Here is a 15,821-nt window from a genome sequence, read left to right on the forward strand (position 1 = left end):
ACTGCCTACTAATGGTGAAGATGTAAGAGATGTGGTTCGATCCCTGGGTCAGGAAGATGCCCTGGAGGTGGGTATGGCAACCCACTCCAGTATTCTTGCCTGGAGAATCCCATGGACAGAGGAGCCTGGTGGGCTACAGTCCATAGGGTTGCAGAGTCAGACACGACTGAAGTGACTTAGCATGCATCCCACTTTCACCCTTAATAGAATGAGTCCTGATTCTACAGGCCAGAATGTGTGTGTATTTCCCAGAGCTTTTACAGCTTTCTCAAACAATCTTCTCTACTTCATTGTTCTTCTATCTGTTTTTCAAAACTCATATTCAACTTTAAATGTTGTCTTTTCGGGTAATCTTTCTCTGAATATTCTACAAAAAGTAGTCTGACTTTTCATCTATTTATCTATCATATTTCCCCATTTATTTCTTTCATAGATCTTTAGCATTATGTAGTTATTTTGTTCACCTAATTATTGACTTTTTCTTTCTAATTAGAATATAATCTCAATGAGGAGAAGACTCATCAAAGAAGGAGTGTGTGAACAGACAGCAGATTTTACCCAAATATTGGCTTTTTTTTTGACAATTTTTATAGATAAAATTTATACTTTCCTTTTGAATATATTTTTTTGTTGCTTCAGTATAGCTGAAAAATAGAGCTTAGTAATATTTTTATTTGTCAATATATGAAAGTCTATTTTATTTCTACTTTTGGGAGTACTCTGATTTTTTTTTTTCAGGTTATCATATTTCTTTCATACAAAATGGAAAGCTTTCTTCATCTACAGGTCCAGGGATGAGCCTGATAAATCCAATGGTAATCCCTAAATCAATTAACTAAAGAAATTCCTTTGGCTCCAGGATTGGCATATGACTGACTCCAAGACAAAAAAGTGAAATAGGGGTTTGCTGGGAGCTAAAGATAGAGAAGTTTTCTATTTCCTAAAATAAATCACCAGAAGAACCAACTTTTCATTCTGTAGGTTTTGTGTTATGTGACTGTGAAGATTTGCATTCCATAGTTATTCTGTTCTCATGAGGGAGGCTACCTTAGGAATGAAGACAGATGAATTCATTGTTAGGGAAATTGCAGAGATACAGATTAGTTCCAATGGATTTAGCTAGATTGAATCAGTCATACCTTTGGACTTCAAGTTGTGTGAGCTAATATACTTGCTTACTTTATCCATTATAGTTGGCTCTGCTAAACTAACAGCCAAAAGCAGTCTCACTGAAATTCAGAGTTTCGATTTTATTACCACTTTATACAACTGTACACAATTGGAAGATGCCACATATCATCCATTGCTTTGGACATATGTTGATTTGCACATCACTGTAGCTCTTTGGAGAGGCATTTTATGGCTGAGAGCTTGTACCTGTTACCTTCACATTGCTTTGAATATAGATAATATTTTTTAGTGAACTTCTAAACTTGAGACACTAGTTTCTGTCATCATTACTGTTATCGATTAGTTTAGTATCTTCTAACAACTAAAATCAATCACAAGTCAAAGGTAACACTATTTTGTTTTTCATCCCACAGACTGTACACTAACGGGAGTTTCTTTCCAGTAGTAAGAAACCTATTTTACAGTTTGTGTGCCTCTTTCAAAGTTGTGTAATCTTTCATCAGTAAATATTGATTCATTTTCACTCAGGTTGGAAATGTTTTAGAGAAACTATCAGTACAACTAACCAGTCTTACAAGTCAGAAATATCCAAACTTTTCTGACAGTATTCCATACTTAGAGATGATTTGAATGTTTCCTCTTGTGCTATCCCCTGTATGCTACAATATCTTTGCAAGCATGGGGAAATAGTAGAATTTCCCTTTTATTAAAAAAACAAAAACATGTAATAATTTTGCTATGAATTCATGATAGTTTGATTTATTTCATGAAGAACATGTAAGACATGCAAATATATGGAATAATATTTTCCTTTCTGTTATTTTCCATCTGTTTTAGAGTCTCAAAAAATCCTACAATACTGGCTCTTAGGTTACATAGAGACAAAAATATATGTGAAATTATTATCATTATTATTTATAGAAAACAATGTTTTTCAGTTAAAATTTTGAAATGTTGAATTCAACCAAAATTAAATAACTTTTTAAGAGAATAATACAAGATATTTCCATACTTTAAGATGTTACGGAAGTAAAAGCTAGAATTTTCCATGAAAAACATAGATATGTGATTACAAATATGAAAATCTATTTGATACATTAAAAAAAAACTGGTCACTAGATCAATAATTTACCACAATCTCTTAAAATAATTTGTTAGATCATATTCTACAGATTATACTCTTAATTTAACCAAAGCATTTTTCTGTTACATACTCGTTTGTTTCTCTTTAAAAATATTGTTAGATTGTTATATTTACAAAATATTTTTTTAAAGTAATCTACCATATTATAATAATGCCGATGTGTGAAAAATTGCTACGTTTCACTATATTACCACTTAAGTTCATTTTGGGTGCCTTAGTATTTCTTTCATTATTGTGTGACACATTACTGTTACATTATCTCCCACAAATGGAGATACAAACATTTTAAAGAAAATATTAGTAGGTGGAATGCAGTCAGGTTCAATCAAAGGAAAATAGCAAAGGCATTATGCTAGGAAAGAAAAAGACATCTTGAATTTTCAGGTTCATCAATGTTAGCCATCTCATACTAACAGAAAAATAAAACATTTTATGTTCACCTAGATAATTGAAGAGAAAAAATTTGACAAAACTATTAAGAGTTTATGATAAAAGAATTCTTAAGAAGTTAGAAACAGAACTGAACTTTTCACTGAAAATGAATTTTTACAAAGCACCCATCATACTTAATGACTTAAGTATGATTTAAGTATGAAATACTGTAAATTTTCCTCTTGAGAAAATGGGACAAGCATGCCCTATGTTTTACATTGTTGTGGTCCTAACCAGTTCAATAAAATGAGAAGAATACGTAAAATGAATATAAATGAAAAAGAAGAAATACCACTGTCATTATTCACAGATGGTAGTAATATGCACTCAGAACATCCAAAAATATCTATAAACAGTCTATGAAAAGGTACAAGGGATATTTACAACAGTCCTAATTAGAAGTTAGACATACATAACTAAATTTGTTTCCATATACTACTAACAAAAGTAATTTTTTTTTTCAATTACAGCAGCATTAAAATTTCAAAAGCCTAAGATTATATCAATCTAGGATGATACATGTCATATCTTTCAATGAAAGGTATGATTTTAGAAGTTCTAAGTAAATAGAAAATATAACATATTCACAGATTATAAGATTAACTTTGTAAATATGTCAACTTTCTTTGAATTCATCCATAGGTTCAAAAGAACGATAACAGTTTTTTGTTTTTGTTTTTTTAATTTGGTTGCTTCATGGAAATTAACAAACAGATTATAACATTTATTTGGTGTTGGAGATGTAAAGAAAACTTCCAAGATAATTTTGAAGAATAATAGTTGAAGGATTTCAGCTACCAGATGTCTGGACTTATTACAAGGATAAATCAAACTGTGAGTTATTGGAAGAAAGATAAATAAACAAATGAAACAAAATACAGAATTCACAGTGAGACATACTCATAATATACCTTGATATATGGCAAGATGACACTAAGATACAGTCAAGAAATTATTTCATTAAATAGTATAAGATAAAATGGATATCCACATAAAAATACATTTTAACTCTTCCTTTAAAACATACTAATATGATTCATACCAATGAATTGTATTTCTAAATGTGGGTGGCTAAATTTGAAAAAAAGAAATGGCTTTGTGAACCTGGAGTGGACAAAATATTTTATAAAACAAAGAAGTAACCATAAAAAATGTAAGTTTGATTACATTAAATTCAAAAGTTCACATTATCAAAAGATACAAAGAAAAGCATACAGAGAGGAGATCCAAGATGGTAGAGTAGGAGGATGTGGAGCCCATTCCCCCCAAGAACACACATCAGAAGTACATTTACATGTGGAACAGTTCTCACAGAAAGTCAACCAACAAACAGTTCTCACACGCACACAAAGAAATAATAATAACTGCCAGAGATCTTGCAGATGATCTCCTATATACACAAAGCTGCAAAAAAGATCTCCATGTAACCAGTAACCAGGTAGGAAAGAAAAAAAAAAAAAAAAAAAAAAAACCAGCATCAGGATGGGACCAATGCACCTGGGAGAAATCTGTAAAGGAGAAAAAGTCCATAGGGGCAGATCCTCATCATGGGAAATCTGCTGGGTGAGATGGAGGGGCTGGAGCAGCCTAGTCTCTACTCACAAGTAGTGAGCGCATGCTGACTTGCTAAGGATTAGAGCAGAGATTGCATTTTCCAATGCAAAAAACAGATTGAGTAGGGGTACAGACAGAGGCAGCAACTAAGCACTGGATCCCAGGCAGATGAGTCCTGGGAGAAGACTTGATCTAGCTTGAGGAGACAGCCTGGAGAGCCTGGGGTGTAGTCTGGAAGGAACCAAAGAGCCCATTGTTAGCACTGTCCCAACAGAGGCTGGCCAGAGCTAATTGTCAAAGATCACCTGACGGGGCATCCCGGCACACCAGAGCGTGTTCACACTCGGAGGTACCACAGAAACTCCTGTCTCAGGTGACAGACCCTGGGGAGGAGTACACAGCAGTTTGTCTCCTCAAGGGAACTGCTTGGAGCAGATCTGTGTTCTGGGAGAGATCTGCCTCAGGGCAGCCCAGGCCCCAGACAGCAGCCCAACCACTCTGAATCCTGCAACTCCAGTGCCTCAGCTCCGTACACTAGCCAACTCCACACCACAGTCTAGGGATGAACACAAGGGGAAAAAGGATGTAACTCTGGGCTGATTCTGGGCAGAACTGTGGAAGCTGGTAAAGGTGGCATATATGTTTTCTATAATCACACAGATTATCACTTGCCTCACTAGTCATCACCTTTGGTGTAGGGTATGCACTCAAAAGGTGAGATGCCCAATCAAATCTGACCCTCAGAGCTTATATTCCAATAAAGTGGGGAGCAGACCCTGACCCTGACCAGGCTGAGATAGCAACAGAGCAAATCCCACCTACCATCCAGTAGAGGCTCTGGATATAACAATATGAATCAGACCCTCTATCAAAGGGAAAACAGCCAGCACGCTCTGAGGAGAGACATGGAAGGCCATACTGAAAACAGCTCTTGCACAAAACTATTGGACTCACACAGTCTAGATACTCCCACATAAAAATGCCCCTATGAGACCATGATAGACAATTGTTTCTCCTAAATTCATAAAGATAGAGAAAATTAAGTAAAATGAAAAAGCAGAGGAAGTACTCCCCATTAAAAGAACAAGAGAAATCCCCAGAAAGAACAAATAATGAAACAGACCACACCATTTTACTCAACCCTGAATTCAAAAAGGAGGGAATAAAAACATTAAAGGAACTAAGAAAGAATATCAATAGAAATGCAGATCACTATTACAAGGAACTAGAAAGAATAAAAGTAAACTAATCAAACTTAGACAACTAAATTGCTGAGATAAAAACAAATCTAGAAGCAGTGAATAGCAGACTAAATAACCCAGAAGAAAACCTTCAAACAACAAAAGGAAAAAAAAATGAACAAAGGAATAAAGAACTACAACATCAACTGAAAAACAAAGTTTAAAAATGGGAATGTTTACATACCTATCAAGAAACACTTTAAAAGTCAATGGATTAAATGTTCAAATTAAAAGACAGAGCGACAGGATAAAAAGTCAAAACCCTACAATCTGCTGCCTACAAGAAACTCAATTTAGGGTGAAGGACACAAAGATACTGAAAATGATGGGATAGAACAGATATTTTAGGCATAAAGACATTATTAGGCTATCAGGGCAGGGGTGGTGAGCAGTACTTGTATCAGACAAAATAGAATTTAAAACAAAGTCCATAAAGAGAGACAAAGAAGGATGTTACATAAAGAGATTAATACAAGAAAGGGATATTATACTCATTAACATATATACACCAGTATAGGAGCACTTAGAAACTTAAAACAAATACTAACAAGCATAAAGGGAGAAACTGATAGCAAAGCAAGAATAGAATAGTAGGAGACTGGAACAACCCACTGACCTCAATGGACAGATCTTACAGACAATGCATCAGTAAGGCAACAGAGGTCCTAAATGACACAAAGGATCAGTTGGACATAAGAGATATGTATAGGACACTACTTCCAAAAACAGGAGAATACACATTCTCTGAAGTGCACATGGCGCATTCGCTAGGATAGAAAACATACTAAGTCACATAACAAACCTCAACAAGTTGAAAAAGATAGAAATCATTCCAAGCATCTTTTCTGACAACAATGTTATGAAACCAGAAATCAATTACAGAAAAAAAAAAGGGGGGGGGGAATAATCAACTCATAGAAATTAAACAACATGCTACTGAAAAAAATAAAAACAATGGGTCAACAATAAAATCAAGAAAGAAATCAGAAAATACCTTCAGACAAATAATAACAAAAATAAAACCTTACAATGTTTATTGGATGCAGCAAAAGCGTTCTAGGAAGAAAGTTCATTTATATAAGACTTCCTTGAGAAATAAGAAAAATAAAAAATAAACAAAATAACTTACCATCTAAAGGAATTAGAAACAGGAAAAAAAAGTCAGTAGAAGAAAGGAAATAATAAGATCAGAGAGCTTTTCATTAGAACAGAGCTCTAAAAAGAGTAGAAAAGAGAAGTACAATCAAGAACAGGATTTTTTGGGAAAAAAATTGTATAGAAATAATGTCATGGCAATGAAACTAAAAGATGCTTGCTCCTTGGAAGAAAAGCTCTGACAAAACTAGACAGCATATTATAAAGCAGAGACATTACTTTGCTGATAAAGGTCTATCTAGTCAAAGCTATGGTTTTTCCAGTGGTCATGTATGGATGTTCAGAGTTGGACCATAAAGAAAGCTGAGGAATGAAGAATAGATGCCTTTGAACTGTGGTGTTAGAGAAGACTCTGAGAGTCCCTTGGACTGCAAGGATATCCAACCAGTCCATCCTAAAGGAAATCAGTCCTGAATATTCATTGGAAGGACTGATGCTGAATCTGAAGCTCCAATCCTTTGGGCACCTAATAGGAAGAACTGACTCTTTAGAAAAGACCCTGATACTGGGCAAGATTGAAGGCAGGAGGAGAAGGGGGCAACAGAGGATGAGATGGTTGGATGGCATCACCAACTTGATGGACAATGAGTTTGAGCCAGCTCTGGGATTTGGTGATGGACACGGAAGCCTGGCATGCTGCAGTCCCTGGTGTCACAAAGAGACGGACATGACTGAGTGACTGAACTGAACTGACTGATATAGGAAAAAAAACAAACAAAAAACCAAAACAAAACTCTAGTTAGGTTCAACAAGAAAATAAGAGATAAGGGATAGAAGACAAATAAGCAAAATAAGAAGTGAAAGGAGAAATTAACAACTGATACCATAAAGCTACAAAAAGTCATAAGAAATAATATTAACAGTTCCATGCCAACAAACTAGACAACCCAGAAGAAATGGGCTGTTGTCTAGAAACATCAGCATGCCAAAATTAAGTCAAGAACAGAAATGATTTGAACAGAACAATCACTAGAAGTGAAATACAATCTGTAATTAAAAAAAAAAACAAAAAACCAAACTTCTCTGTAAACAAAATTCCGGGACTGGACAGTTTCTCTGAGGAATTCTACCAAACATAACAAGAAATACTTATACCTATCCTTCTTAAACTATTCCAAGATATTGAAGAGGGGGGAACATGCCCAAATTAATTCTATGAATCCATCATCATTCTGATAGTAAAACTCCAGGCAAAGACACTACAAAAAAGAAAGGATATTAAAGGCCAGCATCTTTGATGGATACAGATGCAAAAATCCTCAACAAATATTAGCAAACCAAATCCAACAATACATAAAAATTTGTACACTGTGATCAAGTTGGATTGATTCCAGGGTCAAAAGGATAGTTCAACACACAGAAACCAACTGATGTGATCAACCACATTAACAAAAGGAAAGACAAAAAACCACAAAATTCCCTCAACAGCTATATGAAAAACACTGGATGAAATTAACTTCTGTTCATTATAAAAACTCTCACTAAAGTGGGTATACAGGGAATATACCTCAACTTTATAAAAGGAATGCATGACAAACCCACGACTAACTTAATACTAAATAATATTAAGTATATATAAAAAAAAAAACCTGGAAGACTTCCCACTAAATTCAGGAACAAGACAAGTATGCCCACTCTCACCACTTCTACTCAACACTGTATTGGAAGCCCTGGTCACAACAATCAGACAAGAAAGAGAAATTAAAGATCTCCAAATCGGAAAGGAAAAGGTAAAACTGTCACTATGTGCAGGATGACATGATAATCCATAAAGAGAACCCTGAAGTATCTACACAAAAGCTGTTAGAAGTAATTAGTGAATTCAGCAAGTATTAAGGAAGATGCTTATTAATAACCCCAGAAATAGTGTCAGGCTGGGATCAGGAAGTCTGCATTTGCTTTTGCAGTCATTATTATGGTCAGTTTCCCACTCTTGGAACAATTCCAGTTACTCAGTTTCCGCAGTTACAAATTGTGGTCATTTTTATTATTGGTCTAGGTAAGAAATGTGCCCAGTATAACAATTCCATTCAGGTTACTGAATTATGTATCTAGATTTTTGAGGGAAAAAAGTTTCCTTACAAGACATCCTTGGATTTATGTTGTCATTATGAAATAGGAATTAGATTTACTTACAGAGATATGCGGGGCTTCCCAGGTGGCACTAGTGGTAAAGAACCCACCTGCCAATGAAGGAGACATAAGACACATGGGTTCAACCCCTGGGTCAGAAATATTCCCCGGAGGAGGGCATGGCAACCCACTCCAGTACTCTTGCCTGGAGAATCCCATGGACAGAGGAGCCTGGTGGGCTACAGTCCCTAAAGTCACAGAGTTGGACACAGATGAGGTGACTTAGCTCAGCACAGGAGACAAGGTTAATGTACTAGGAATCTGCTGCATTTATTAACACTAACAATGGAATATCAGAAAGAGAAAGTAAAAAAAAAAAGCAAAACAAAACAAAAGCTTCCATATAAAATCATGTCAAGAAAGTACCTAAGCATAAACTTAACCAAGGAGGTAAAAGACCTATACACTGAAAGCTATAAAACACTGATAAAGGAAACTGAAGATGATTTAAAGAAATGGAAAGATATTCCAAGATCTGGATTGGAAGAATTCATATTGTTAAAATGACCAAGCTACCAAAGCAATCTATAGATTTCAAGCAATCTTTATCAAAATACCCATGATATTTTTCACAGAACTAGAATAAATAATCCTAAAATTTATATGAATTACAAAAGACCCAGAATTGTCAAAGCCATCCTGAGGAAAAAGAAAAAAGCTGGAGGCATAAATTTTCCAGACTTAAACAGTACTGAAAAGCTAATCAAAACAGTGTGATATCAGTGCAAAACCAGATATATAAATAAATGGAACAGAATAGAGAACCCAGACATATACCCACACATCTATTGTCAATTAATTTATGACAAAGGAGGCAGGAATATACAGTGGAGCAAAGACAGTATCTTCAACAAGTGCTGTTAGGAAAGCTGGAAAGTTACATGTAAATTAAAAAAATAAAATGTTTCTTCCAATCATATACAAAAATCAACTTAAAGTGCTTTAAAAACATAAATATAAAACACAAAACCATAAAATTCCTTTAAGAGAACATACTCAAAACATTCTCAGATATAAATTATAGCTATATTTTCTTAATCAGTCTCCTAAGACTAAAGAAATAAAAGTAAAAATAAAGAAATGGGACCTAATACAATTTTAAAACTTTTGCACAGCAAAACAAACCATCAAAAAAAATCACAAATTATACAAATGGGAGGCTAATATCTAAAATACACAAACATCTCATACAAATCAATATCAAAAGGCAATCCAATCAAATATGGGCAGTAGACCTAAATAGACATTTCTCCAAATATGACATACAGATGGCCAAGAGGCACATAAAAAACAAACAAAAAACTGTCCAACATCATTAATTATTAGAGAAATGCAAATCAAAACCACAATAAGGTATCACTTCACACTAGTCAGAATGGCTATAATTGAAATGTCTACAAGTAATAAAAGATAGAGAGGATGTGGAAAAAAAGGAACCCTTCTACAGTGTTGGTGGGAATGTAAATTGGTAGCCACTATAGAAAACACTATGGAGGTCCTCAGAAAACTAAAATTAGAGCTATCATATGATCCAGCAATCCCACTCCTGGGAAAAGACAAGAACTCTTATTCTAGAAGCTATATACCCCTCACCCCAGTGTTCACAGCAGCACCATTTATAATAGGTAAGACATTGAAACAATTCAAGTGTCTATCAACAGACAATTGGCCATAATAAGATGTGGTATATGTTATATGCAATGGAATATTACTCAGTCATGCAGAATAATTAAATATTGTCATTTGCAGCTATATGGATGAACCTAGTAAATATCACATTAAGTGAAGTCAGAAAAAGGCAAATATTATATCACTTATATATGAATCTAAAATATAATACAAATGAATCTATACACAAAATAGAAACAGATAGACACAGAAAGCAAACTTATGATTACCAAAGGGGAAAGGGAAGGGGGAGGGAGAGATTAAGAGCATGGAATTAACACATACAAAGTACTATGCATAAAATAGATAAGCAACAAGGAATTATTGTATAGCACAGGGAACTATGTTCAGTATCTTATAGTAACCTCTAATGGGAAATAATCTGGAAAAAATATTTATTTATAACACTGAATCACTTTGCTATATACCGAAAATAACACAACATTGTAAGTCAACTATATTTCAATTTAAAAAAGCATACAAATACACAGGGCAGGGTGAGAAAAATGCTTACTACTGAGATATCTAACATTTCTCAAAATAAAAATATCTAACATGTGTTAAGAATTTGAAAAGAACAATAATAAACAAAAGGTGGACAAACAGAAGATGACAACTGACTTGGTCAAATACATCTTGAACGAGTTTACAATTTTTTTTAAAAAGCCACTTGAGTGGTAATTTCAAAGGAGATAGAAAGGATAAAGGAAAACTGATTCTTGGTGGAGAAGGAATATTGGCCTTAGGAAACAGTGGACGAGTAGCTTAGATAAGAGGAAGAGGAGCCTGTGGATTGTAAAACGGAGGCAGGTGAAACAGTTTCTAAGACTGATCGTAGGTGATCTTCAGAAAGTTCTTACTGAGGAGTTTCTCTCTTCTTTATAAAGAGGGAATATCTTCTCATGAAAGTGAGGAGTCAGAAGCAACAGAAAGTGGAAATCTGAGGAGAGGGGAGATTTCACTGTGGAAAACCGAGACTGAGTTGAACAGAAAGAATGGAGTAGGGATTTGGGGAAATATTTTTGGTTTATTTGAAGTTGACAGCCATTTATTAATTTAGAAATTAATTCTAGCATCAGTTGGCTGCATTTTGTGAACCCAGCTCTCAATAGAGTTTTCCCTAATTCTCCTAGTTTGTTTGCTTCCAATCTGTCTACCATATCTATTTCCTTTGAAATGTTCCCATTTTATTAGCTTTGATTCTAAAGTCAGGATTAATTTTAACTAAAATAAAACATAAACATGATTTTGAAAGGGTTATAAAAGTACATTCCCCACCCCCTCCCCTGCTCATATAACAAAACGTCTGGAGGTAAAGACTAAAGTCCTTCCAATAATACAATAATAGCAGGGTTCTAAGTTCATGTCTGTGCACTTTTTTCATTATTTCTTTAACGGTAAAGAGATGAATTCTGCAACCCCAAACATTGCTGTCTCACTAACATCTCGTATGAGAAGGAAGAAAAAGGACAAAGGGTTTTCCTATTGTAAGAAAGAAAAAAGATACCTGAAGATTCCTCTCCCCTACCACCATCTTATTCATCTTCTGATGCTGCTTCAAACTGAGAGAGATTTTGTTAGTAAGAAAATGAGAGGAAAATGCAGTTAAGGAAGCATCTACAGTATTCACTATTGTTCACCATTTAACAGCACATTTGCCAATGTCTTAAATCGTCTTGCCTTTTTGTCACTTTGTCACATCCATATGTAAAAATTCCAAAGTTGAATATTTGTGAAATGTTGATAACTGGGCAGCATAAGACACAGAAATTTAAGTTGAATTTTACTTTTTTATCTTAAAAAGTAACCCTTGAGTGCTTTAGGAAATTTAAAACTATATAATACAGGAAGAAATTGAATTTAAAGAAGATTTATTATTTTTAGTAGTACATTTACCATTTTAGGCACAGTTCATGTAAAAAATTAGTACATTCTATAACTCTCTAAGTTGCACAAAGTCCAGGAGATAAATATATAAATAAATAAACAGGAAAACGTTTTACATTTCAAAAGTTTTCAACTATAGGAAAGCTTATCATGCAATCTTCTGGTCATTTTTAATTCAATACTAAAAATAACAACAAACCACTAATATGTGTAAGAAAATCCAAAAGAGATCTCATTATCCTCATAACAACTATTTATTGTCTTTTGTTATAGTGTTCCTATATTGAATCTTTTCAAACATGAAACACACACACAGAACAATACCATACATTTGTACGCTTCTCCAAACACATCTTCATGATTTCTTCAAAAGTAACCACTATCCCCAGTTTTGTACTATTTCCCCTGCATGCTTTTATAGTGATATTAAAAAATATCTTTGAAGTATTCAGTTGTATTTTATGCTAGTGCCATATTAGGCTGTATCTGTCTTCAGCTTCCTTTTTATCACACATCCATGTGAGATTTATCTTTGCTGATACCTAAAATATGACATTGATTTATGTTGTAGAGTATAAAATATTTTCTCCTACTCCAGTGGGAGAATTATATGTGTCCTATTGATGTCTGAAATGACCATATGATTTGTTTTAGACAATGAAATGTGGAGGAAAGTGACGAATGTCAGTGGTATGTCTTTATGATTTCTTTCTTTTTCATGAAAAGCTTGATGATCCATATAGAAATATCTCTGACAATTTATCTACAGAGTGCAAAGGTTAGGAAAAAAAAATAGAGGCTAATCTATGATGTTGTGTGAAAGAGTAATAAACTTCATTGCAAGCCACTGGAATGACTTGTTATCACAGCATAAACATAGGTTAAACTGACTGATGTAACTTAGTTTTATTGCTCTTGAATATTTTATTGTGTATGTAGACCAAAAAATGTTTTGGTTGATCATATTGACTGAATTGTGTCCCTACCCAGAATTTGTACATTAAAATTCTCCCCCCACCCCCCCACCTGCCGTGGGCTATATTTGGAGACAGAGCCTTTAAAGAGGTAATTAAGGTGAACGATGTCATGAGGGTTGTACCCTAATCTGATAGTTGGTTTCCTTTTAAAAAGAGGAAGAGATACCAAGGAAAATCACAGAGCAAAGGTCATGTGAGGACACAGAAAACAGTTATCTGCAGGTAACAATAGAGTCCTCAGGAGAAAGTAAGCTGCTAAAATTTGATTTTAAACTTTTAGTCTGTAGAACTGTAAGAAAATAGATGTGTGCTGTTTCAATCCCGCAGTCTGTTGTATTTTGTTATTGCAGCCCTTAAAGCACTAATATACAAAAGACAGGGATTTAAAAAAATTTTTCTGCTACAAATATTGGTATAATGAACATCCTTATTTGTATTTCTTGGCATACAAACTTGAGAATCTATCACATAAGCTAAAAAAAAAAATTCTGGATCAACAGAAGTTATATCATCAAACAAGGTTTTGATGAACTTAGTTCATATGAGAATTTTCATGTTTCACATCATTATTGCTATTCAGACTCTGATTATCTCTTCACAAATATGGAGTCCCTCTCTGATTTTAGTTAAGCTCATTAAGCATAGAAGATGCACCAAACATGGTTGGATTTCTGTTAACACACGTGTAATGAACATTTCTGGTAAATATTTCTATTCTATGAGAAAGACATTAACATATTATATTGTCAAACTACATAAGAAAAAACATGATTACCAGATGGAGTTTGAACAACCCTCAGATTAACTATTAAAATGAAGTCTGAGAATTTTTCATTTTTATTCCAAGATTATCTGTTGAAGAGATAGAGAAGATTTACTTTGTGTACTTAATATTAACCCCTGATCACCGATAAAAACATGTTTTTCTTCTAAATAGTAGATATATACATATTAGTCTTTTCAAGATACAGCAATCATCTCAAGGTATAATCTAAATAAATTGATTTTACTTCATGTGAAAGTGAGTTGCTCAGTCGCGTTGGACTCTTTGCAACCCCACGGACAACATAGTCCAGGGAATTCTCCAGGCCAGAACACTGGAGTGGGTAGCCTTTCCCTTCTCCAGAGGATCTTCCCAACCCAGGGATCAAACCCAGGTCTCCCTGCATTGCAGGCAGATTCTTTACCAGCTGAGCTATAAGGGATACTGGAGTGGGTAACCTATCCCTTCTCCAGTGGATCTTCCTGACCCAGGAATCTAATCGGGGTCTCTTGCATTGCAGGCAGATTCCTTACCAGCTGAGCTATGATCATGTACAATAGGAATAATATGTTTGCCTTTTTTACATACAGGGTTCCTTCAGAAAAACTTTTGAAAATGTCAATCAAAACATGATTTAAAGAGTTTCATTACTGAGATAACAGCCTAAACAAGAAAAATTTTATTTCCACTATTTTTTATTCAAAATCATCAAGTTAAATAAATCCCTAAAATAAACCAAGTAGTTTCTATTTTCCTTAATACCATGCTGGCTAGATATTTAGTGAACTAAAAAGTCAGTGCTCCTGAAAATCTGGTGTATTTACACGCAGATCCCTTCCAATTATTTAGGATGCACCGAAAAACGCCAAATAGTATATCAAGCAAATCTACATTATTTAAAAATGTGAGTGTGAAAAGTTAATTTCAACACATAGCATTGCAAACACAAATACACAATTTAGTTCAGAGTTATTTTTAATAACAACATGATTTATGGTAGAGTTTCCTTGACAGAAATAAAAGAAAACTAGAAAAAAAATTACAGTTGTTTTCTGAATGTAGGATACTTTATATGACCCCAGATAACTAATGTATGCTCTCAAAATTTAGCATCTCTCTGAATACAATAAACTGCAGAATTAGTACGCTACCATCTACAAATTTTAAAAAAGCAGTAAAATGTAACTAAGCTGAACTAGTTTAGCACTTGTAAAAATCCCAAGTCAAAATTTATCTTCTAGTTTTATATCTAACAATTATTTATGGTTTATACTAAACCTATGAATTATGGTATCAGAAACAGAAATACCACAGGGCATTTTACTACTGCCTGTAGGCATTACTTCACTATGTATTAGAATCATGGATAAAATTATTGAGGCCTAGGAAAAAAGAACCTATTAAGTGAGCTGAGGAGATTCAAACGGAAATGCAAAACAATTAATCCTAGTAAAATCCATGCAAAAGTGATGCAATATAAAGTGATATACTCTCTCAAGTGACAAAAAGGAATGTGCTTTATAGTCTGTAGTATAATAAAATTCCTTAAGCGTCCAAAAACAGGAGAAAGAAAAAAAGTGATAAAAAATAGCAAAAGAACAATAAGAGAAATGTGAAAATTTATGCTGGCTTTATATCTAAATGTTGTTTTATTATTTTGTCTAAATAAAATGTGTTTGTGTGTGCATATGTGTGTGGGTGTTAATGTGTGTTACAGCTATTATACTTTTTTTTAT

The sequence above is a fragment of the Cervus canadensis genome, chromosome 17, assembly GCF_019320065.1.
Source record: "Cervus canadensis isolate Bull #8, Minnesota chromosome 17, ASM1932006v1, whole genome shotgun sequence".
Taxonomy (NCBI): Eukaryota; Metazoa; Chordata; class Mammalia; order Artiodactyla; family Cervidae; genus Cervus; species Cervus canadensis.